We start from the raw sequence: 9,813 nt of genomic DNA on the forward strand, positions 1-9,813 counted from the left end.
AGGACCAAGGATGCAGGTTGGAAGACAACATGAATATGTGCCCGATGGGCAAGAAGCAAAAAGAGCCATTATCCCCATGGAGTGTGCAGACACACAGCAGCAATCATTATCTGCAGCCCAGAGTATTATCTCCTCATGTGCTCCTCTCCTGCAGACCCAACAATTCATCTCATCCTACACCTTCAAACATCCCACAGCTGGGAGATGCAACAAGTGACATCTCACACCACAAGACACCATTTGTCTGACTGCATCCACTCAAGGCTGTTTATTTTTCTTCAATGCAAAGCAGAAACATTCAAAACCTTGATGTGCAGCCATGAGAACAAGTGAACTGCGTGCCCAGCACATCTGACAGCTCCCCTCTTTTGCACACTTTGCTAATTCATGCCTGTTGATGTAATGTGACAATTCTCCCCCTCATTAACAATTCCTTATTAGCCACAGAGCTCTCTCAGCCTCCTCACTGATGCCCTGTGAGATCCTGGCTGTTCCCTTTCCCAAGGGAGCAAATACACCTCTCACAGCCTCACTATCCCCTAGGCCAGACTCCTTCCCTCATCCTCCTGCTCTTTTTGTTTTTGTTGTCATAAGAAATAAATTGAAACCAAAATGAGATTGTTTCTACCAAGAGATGGTGTCAGCACCTCTGAAGCTTTCATGAGCTGAACGTCAAAGAGGATAAGCCTGCTGGGAATGGGAAGATATCACTTGCTGTCATCAGAGAACCTCCTGGGGAGAGCTGAGCCCCGAGTGTCCCAAAAATTAAGAGCACAAATTGATATGTGCTCCTTTGCTTCACAGAATCTGTGCGTCATATGAAGTAAGGGTAGCTGTTACCACGGTAACTAATCTAATCTTTATTTTAATTTTTGCTGTAGTCAGATCACAGCAGATAGGAAATAGCTACGCTCAGAATTAGAGCGATTGTATGTGCAAACACATGCATGGAAAACATGCAATTGCATACGTGGCTGTAACTAATGTCAAAAAAAGACCTTTTAAAATGGAGGATACACTTTTTGAGGAAATAGAACCAAATCTGATGTGATCTCAGAGACACACAGAACACAGATAGCTCCATGCACAGCTGTTGTGTGCAGTGTAACTGAGCCTATTGACATCCTAGGGAAAGGACAGTGTACAGATTTCATACCTTCCTTTTGAAGAAGGATCTTACCCCATCCTGAACAGCCTGTCAGCTCATTCTCCATCCCACTCCAGAAACAAGGCTTCTTTTGTAGAAGAAACACAGGGAAAACTCAGTTGTGTCCTAATGCAAGAGCTCTGAAATCATCCCTTAAGCATGTTCCCTGGGATCCAGGTATCTCTCTCCAGCTGGGATAGAGTTAATTTTCTTCCAAGTAGCTGATGTAGTGCTGTGGTTTGGATTTGATACCAGAATAATGTTGCTAACTGATGTTTTAGTTGTTGCCAAGCACTGCTTACACTAAGTCAGGGCCTTTTCTGCTTTCCCCACCACCCCACAAGCAAAGAGGCTGGGGGTGCACAGCTGGGAGGGGACAGTCAGGACAGCTGTCCGCAAGTGACCAGAGGGACATTCCACATCATGCTCATGAGTCATGATCAGCATATAAAGCTGGGGGAAGAGGAAGGAAGGGGAGATATTTGGGGTGATGGTGTTTGTCTTTCCCAGTTACCATCACACATGATGGAGCCCTGCTCTCCTGGGATGGCTGAACACCTGCCTGCCCATGGGATGTGGTGAACATGTTACTCGTGTTGCTTTGCTTGTGTTCATGGCTTTTTTCCTTTGCCTATTAAACTGTTTTTATCTCAACCCATGAGTTTCCTCACTTCTACTCCTCCAGTTCTGTCTGCTATAGTGGTACAGTGGTACAGGGGGAGTGAGCAGCTGCATGGAGCTTTGCTTCACTTCACAATGGGGTTAAACCACGACAGTGGTCACCAGTCAGGCTCCACCTTAGGCCACAGCCACCACTATTGGCTTCCAAAGTCACAAGCCAGATCCTCTCCTGCTCTGAACTGAGATAGTTTCCATGACATCATCAACAAAACTCCATTGTTTTACATAAACTTAGTTTCATCAAAGGCTCCTTTTACAATGACTCTTGGGCTGGCTTTTGGTTTGTTGTCATTTCCTTTTGCCTGAGAGCAGGAGTTTCCATGAAAATTTCCCAGTCAGAAAACACCACATTCTGACACCTCTGCTATCAGTCCAAATCTAGAGGGCAACTTGCCAACTTAGAACTTCAGGAGACAGGACACAGCAAAACAGGACCCACCCTGAAACATCCTGATTCAAGAACAGCATCAGCTAAAATTCAGCCTTGTCTTCCGAGCCATGAGACTGCAGAGGGGCTGTGCCATGGGGGAATCAGACAGGAGGGAAACATGGAATAGGAGGACTTTTTAAAATTTCATAAAGGCAACTAACATCTCTGCCTTTTCCTGACTGCACAGCCCACATGAAGTCCTTAAGCTGCTGATTGCCAAAGGCTGGGGGCTACCAGCAGAAGTACAGTAATTACATTTTGTCTTTCAGCATGTGCTCCTGGCCTCTGACTGAAAAAGGATCCAGAGCTACATAGGATTCACCTTGACCCAAAACAGCCCCTCAAATTCTCAGCAAGAAGTGAGGATGATGCATTATCAACCTTCCCTTCAGCTATTACCTAGCTAGACCCCTATCTTGAGGGCCAAATCTCCTGTTAGCTCAGGAGGAGGCAAGTCAGGACTATGATTTCCTGAAGATGAAGTTCTGCTTTGAAGCAATGACTTAATTTGGGCAGAGGAGAGAGGTGTTTAGAGAGAGATGGATGTTTGTGCCTGGAACAAGAACAAGCAGAGGAAGCAGCTCAGAAAATGATATTATTTTTGGTATTTTTAGTAAGGTAATGCAGCAGTAAGAGGAAAAGAGAGAAAAAAGAGCAAGAAACAACAGAAATCAGTTTGACTTCAACCAGCTACACTGGGATCACACTGGTGCATCAAAGCAAGCTCCTGGTCACCACCTTTAAGGGCAGGAAGAATAACCCCATTCCTATGATCCCACTGTCTGACAGAAAGCCTAAGCCTCAGTGGGACTGAGCACACCCTATCCCAGAGGATTTTAATCACACCCCACCAAGACATGTCCCTCTTCATCCATCTGCTCCTGGTTGCTGCTGGGAACCCTCCCATCACCTCTGACTGCAAATACAGCAGCTGCAACTTAATAATGTGGAGACTCTCAGATGCTCATCTTGGCAGCCATCTGGCTTCACATCACACACATCCCTGCCAGGCAAAGCAAAGGGTATTTCATCTCCTGCCACCAATAGCTGAAGGATGGACCAAGACAGGAGCAAGACTGATGTGAAACAGAAGACAGATTATAACCAAGCAAGAAGCAGAGGGAGCGTGCTCAGCAATACATCCATGCAAACAAAAGGGGATCTGTCTTCCAGAAGCAACAATTGTGAGTTTGCATTCCCTGAGGGCCCATTTTGAACAATGCTCTGTGAGCTCTCAATCACTCTTTTTGTCTGTTTTCCCCTGGTTTTCCTTACCATCATCGTTTTTTCTCATCTCAATTTCCCTTCTCCAGGCTTTGAGTGCAAACACAACAAGTCAGATCTTTAACTGTTCTAATTTGATGCAATTCCCTGGATGTCCATGCAGCAAGGTTGATTTAAGTCAGCCTTGTGTCTTCAAAGGACCAAATTGTAATAGCAATTACAGGCCAGATGAGTGGGATTTTATTTTCCAGTCAAGCCAGGTTAGCTCAATTCAGAACTTCCAAATTTTACCCATCTGTGCCATTCAGCTTAGAGTTCTGCATTTTTTGCAAATGCTGGCAACATAACAGGAAAGATACGAGAAAACAAGAACACACTTCCCGAGATCAGAACAATCTCTTGGACCCATGTTTGTACAGTATAAACTGGGACCTTGCCATCTATGAGGTTTTCAGATGTTTATTTTTGGGTCAGGATTTGAGATAAAATCCTCTTATCAAATTAAGCATCTTATCCTACATCCATGGGTGAGAATTTGACCCCAAGACCTAAGATTAATATCTTCCCTGTGTGGCAGAAAACAGCACAACCTTAACAACATCAAACTCAGAAGGAGCATTCAGTGTAATTTTAGTTCTGCTGCAGAATTTCACTGGGCAGGAGTCTGAGATGGGAGTTTTGGTGTCAGACAAGCTGCTGGCTTGGGAGAGGACTCATCTGAGCCACCTCAGCCTGGCTTTCTGCCTGCTCCCCACTTGTGGCACTTACTGCCCTGCAAAGGAGATGAGGGACCTTGTAAAGTCTTCCCTAGTGGGACTCCTCAGGTACCCAGAGCTGCTGAACCCTGGGCAACCAGGAAAGCACAAATGCAGAGAGGAGTACAGGTTAAATTGTTTGTCTGAAACATGTCAGTGTGGATCTTAATCTGAACAAACTCAGGGCAAAGTGATGTAAATGTCATTTTAAAGGGGATTCAGCAATGTGCAAAAAAGGCATCACATACTTATTTCTTTTTAGTCCCATCTCTATCACATGGACCATAAATCATCCAGCTTTCTAAAAAATAATAAAGTTGGCAATGAAAATAAAAAGCTTTCCATACAAACCTTTATTCATTAAAACATGGCAAGAAACAGAGCTGCCAACAGCTACACCTACACTCATCCTCTGAATTCGGTCTCCTCAGCAAGTTAACATCCTTTCTCCCATCCAGCTTTCCTGCTTGCAGATATTGAGACAGAATGAGGCTGCAAAGAGATTTCTATTACCATCACTTCCTTCCACGCACGCTTCACTTTCACACTTTGTTTTCCCAGAGCTTGAATTTCTTTCATTTTGTTTATTTTTTCTTCCTTGCCCTTAAGTTAAGACAACATTTTGTTCTGTATTGCCACGGCTCTTCCATGGTGATTTGTTAATAATGTTGGGTTTGCAGTCAAATGACTGGAAAGATAAAAAGCTGGCAAGCTGCTTCCCTCATTAGGGAACAGCTCTCAAGTGCTCCAGTGCCAGCCTATTAGCTGAATTATTCAACAGAATTAAAAAAAAAACACATGACAAATAAAAATAATAAAAAGCTACAAGAGTAGGGAGGGAAGGGCAGTCCATCGACTTTGGTGCTGTTGTAGAAGTTTGGCAGCATTCCTCAAAACTCATTTTGAGATTAAAGCCATCTAAGGAGCTCCAGCAAGGCTGAAAGGCTGCACAGCAGCAGACAGAGGCTGGCATTCATAATTCAGATACAGGACTGTATTGTTGCTGCCTTCAACTGATAATGAAGAAGCCCAAGGGGGAAATATTTCCAAAACCATAACGTAAGGGATCTGTTTGTGTGCAGTTTGTGAGTAACTGGTGGCATTGGAAATCTTCCACATGCAGCCACAGGCTTTAAGCATTGAAGCAACTCACCATGAGGAGTCACAGTAATAGTCTGTGTGTGTTCTTATTGTGCAAAAAATACTGTGCAATTCAGGGGAGCTTAACCACCCATGGCAGAGGACAGGCTTGCCTCACATGTGCCAGTGGCAAGAGGAGATGACATGTGAGATCTTGTGCCACAACAAAGATGTGAACTGGACCAAAAAATCCGATGGGAAAGTCGAGATTGCCCAGCATCTGTTCTTGTGCAACCTAAAAAGAGAAAGTGCTTGATTCAGGCACAGAATTAAGCTGGGTGGTGAAGACCCTGAGGATCCTCATATTGCTGGGAAGCTGCATGCAAGTGGGAAAACCTGGGGCCTCAGTCTTAACTCCTGAGAGAGATGAGAGCTAAAGCAGAGCTGGTAACCTGGAAATGCCTCCAGATTATGGACCAAGCCCTCCCCTGCAGAAGTCAGTATTCAGACTGGATGGCACAGAAGAGCATGGACAACTGTTGTTCCAGAAGCAACATGGACAGGGAGAAGGGTAAGAGCTGAAGAACAAATAGGGACTGTGTGATTTTGGCATCAACTGGTAATCAAAAGGAGGAGGAATTTGGACTTCTCAAAGCAAAAATATTCAAACATTGGGAAGAAAAGAGGACAGAGATCTCTGACTTTTCTTACAGCTTATATAATTTCCTGTTATAAAGCAAAAGGCATTGAGTTTTATAAAATTTCATAAGTTATAGGCATCTATTTTAATTGGCACATAATATTAGGAAGGTAAAACCTGAGTCTAGAGGACAGGAAAGCACATCCTTTAGCTACTGCAGAGCCTGGAAGAGCAGCACTGCTTATGCAGTGGGCTGCCACCCACACACTCATTCCCAGGCAGGTTCTCCCTTTCACCCAGAAAGATTTGTGTATATTTTTGTGAGGAGATTGGTCCATACACACATTTTGTGGAAAAGTAACTTCAGTGATGTGAGCCCCTGAGAGGAATCTGCACAGAAGCCAGAATTTTATGCCATGGTCATGCTGACAGGACAGGATCTAACAAGTGAGGAGAAAGAAGGAACAACGGAATCGAATTCCATTGGAATGGAAGCAATTAAATCACTTTAGCTGATGACCCAGACAGAAAGAGAAGCCAGGCAGTCAGATCTGGTGATGACACTGAGTACTCACTTAGAAGAGGAATATCACAAGCATGATATTAAAGAGCACCTCAGTAATTAACAGGGCTGAAAGTCAACAGCAGCCAGCCCTGCTCTTTAGGGAGCAATTAGAATTTTTGCTGTGAAAACTTGACCTCTGGTCTATTGCTCCCAGGGGGGAGGAAAGGACTGGATAAACAGAAGCAAGCCAGTGGTTGTAGAAACCAGGATACCAGAGAAATCCCACACAGTCAGCTGAGAGCTTTCTGTGGAGCAGGGAGGCACCAGGGCAGTGTGTAAGGCAGTGACTTGCCTTGGTGCACACAGCTGGAAGAAGAATGGGGAGGTTCCCACTCAAAGGCCTGAGATTATTTACCTGGACACACGAGGGCTCAGAAGGAATGTGATTACAAGGAGTAACATTTAGAAAAGTAGAGATGCTTACATTGGAAGATGAGGTTATTGCATGGACTAAGGGGTAGAGAGCCTACAAACGTGTTCTGATGTTTCCTTCAGGCTCTCCTCCAACAATCACAGCCCAAAATTTTCATGGAACCTTCTCAACAGCCCAAACCTTTCATGGCATCTGGAGATGCCTTTGAAGGTGGGAAAGGCAAGTAGTCCTCAGTCCCAACACACAAGCTTATATCGCTTCCAGCCCTATAAAGAAGGGAAGGGATGCCATGAGAAACAGGCTGAAGAGATGGAGCATCTTGGAGAGGCTCTGGTGCCAGCTTAGTGTCGTCCCCAGAGATCCCCTAAAATCAGCATCCCTTGGGGTGATGTGTGTGGAAGGAAAGCACAGCAACACTAGCAGGATCACTTTCAGGTGTCAGTGTTGCTCTGATGAAAGCTGATGTCTCCGTATCAAGGAGACGAGTCCAAGTTGCCATCTGATTTCCTAAAGATCTCCCTCATCACCCCAGCTTCTTTAGAATCAAAAGCAAAATGGTTTCAAATTCTTGGCTGAGACTTTTGCAAATTTCTCCACAGAACCAACAAGGAAGGAGAGGAACTGTTGGTGCTGAGGAGTGCACGGCTTTGCCATCGATTAAAGGCCTTGCTGCTCCACACACCTCGGGCAATGCTTTTGGCAGCAGGACGTGTGCTGACATGGCTCAACAAAGGGTGATTAATCAGAAGCCAGTGTAATTGAACACTCCCACTGCCGCTCAATTAATCTGATCCCTTCCCCTATAAATCCACAGTCACAGCCTGTGACTGCAGCAGAGCTCATTGATATGCCAGCAAGGTTTCCAGTTAGGATCAGACAGACTGTCCTGGCATTTCCAGCCCAAGCCTTAGGACTGTGTTCATGCCACCAGCACAGACATCACTGCTGCAATGCAACTGCATGGGGAAATCAGCTGCTCCAGCACCACTTTTGGTGAGAAACAGTGGCATGAAGGCCTTCAAAGCTGCCCAAGCTGTTTAGACCTAAAGTGAAAAGAAGTGGGATAGTCAAACCTTTAGGACCCTCATGGTGTTTTCTGCAGGAGTGGGAACCTGCTCCAGTTTCAAGAAAATCTTGAAGTAAATTGCTCAGAACAGGGCACTTTTACAGCTGCCCTTCTGTGCATTGCAGTGGATCTGAAAGCAGGTGTAGGGATGGGAGGGAACACACTCTCTGCTGATAAAGCACTCCAAAAATGGCTTTGCAGGGCACCCTAGCAGTGTGAGGCAGTTTAAGGCCAGTCATGAGGAAAAGCTGTGTCCTGATGCTGCTGGAAGAACATGCTGGGGATAAACAGGAACTTCCCAAGCCAGGGGTAACATAAATTTTCACAAAACACAGAAAGAAGTTCTGGATGGCATACTCCACTTAGCTTGGAGAGAATTAGAAGATTGCTGCAAACTTAGCTTGAAAATACCAAAACTAGGTTAAGAGTTCTCTGTAGAGCAGTAAGGATATGACACAGCTCAACCTAAGAGGAAATCAGCCAGTGTGGGAGCAACACTTGCTGAAGTCAGTTGGAACATTTGTACCAGAGCTTGGTGCTTAGGCTGAGCACAGAAAGCATTTGCTCCACAAGTTTTCCATGGCAGGGAAATACATTTTTCTCTGAAAGCAGCACATCCCCATGGATAATGTCACACAGAACACAACACTCACTTGTGAATTATCAAATGGAGTCCACTCCTGTATCATCCCAGCAGTGCTGAGTGCAGCCCATTCTGCCCTCCCCTCTAGCACTACTTATCTCAACCCCTCTGCTAGAGAACAAAAGCCAATCTGCTTCATCCACCACCACCAGAAAACCCTGGATCGTTACTGTCACCAACAAAATCCCTCAGCAAAGCTTAGTGACAAGCAGCACCAGCCTCACAGGTCTCCAGCAAACAGCTATGTGGCTCCAGAGGGAGTTTCTCCATTCCACAGCAGGCTGCAGAGGCCATGGCAGCCTGCAGAAGCATCCCCTGGGTAAGCAAGTGGATCTAGAGCTGCTGCAAGAAGAACATCAGGGTGAAAAACAGGAAAAAAGGAACAGGAGACAGATGAGGCAGCTCTACTTTCCTCACAAATGTTCTGGAGCTGGGTGCAGGCATTATGATTCTTAAGGCAGCTGACAAGAAAAGCTCTCAAGTCCTGAGGATGATGACTTTGGAACAATGAGGGAAGTAAGATTCTCACCCATATACACACAGTGTTGCCTCAGAACTGACCACAGGACTCTAATTAAATGTGGTGCCAGTTAGCTTTGTTCTGAAGAGAAAGCAAAATGATGAAGCATCTGACTCTAAGCTCCTCTGTAGCCTCTGCTCTGCAGAGTCCTTGCCATTGCCCTGCTTCTTGCTTAGCAAAACATTTCAGGAGGCCCAATTCCCCCTTCCCTCCCACTCCAGGCTGAATCAGAGCAAAGTTGCTGAACTGGGGCTGCTTGTCAGCCTGCCAAACTTTGCTAACCAATCTTAATGTGAAAGCAGCTGTGACAGGCAGCAACAGAAAATCTGGTGTCAAATTAATTAGCTGGAAGGGACCCAGCAAAACACTGGTACTGTGGCTCACAACCCAGTGCTGAGTCAATTCTCACCCTCCCCAGTATTACAGATGTTGGGCTGGATACAGAGGCCAATTTCCCAAACCAGCCCATGGCAGCAAGCCCCCACAAAACAATCTAAAGACGAAGCATTTCTTTTAGAGCTGGGTTTTTTTTCTACATTGGAAGGGAATTTATGTCTCAGTGACATCTCCCTCCAGACTTGAAAGAGGTTTTTTTTCCCCAAAACAATGGCAGTGAAATGGCACCATTGATTTTACAACTTTTTTTTTGTTCTTCCCAGAGACTTGAATTTCTATGGTTGGAGAGTTTT

This window comes from Parus major, chromosome 8 (genome assembly GCF_001522545.3).
Source record: "Parus major isolate Abel chromosome 8, Parus_major1.1, whole genome shotgun sequence".
Lineage (NCBI taxonomy): Eukaryota > Metazoa > Chordata > Aves > Passeriformes > Paridae > Parus > Parus major.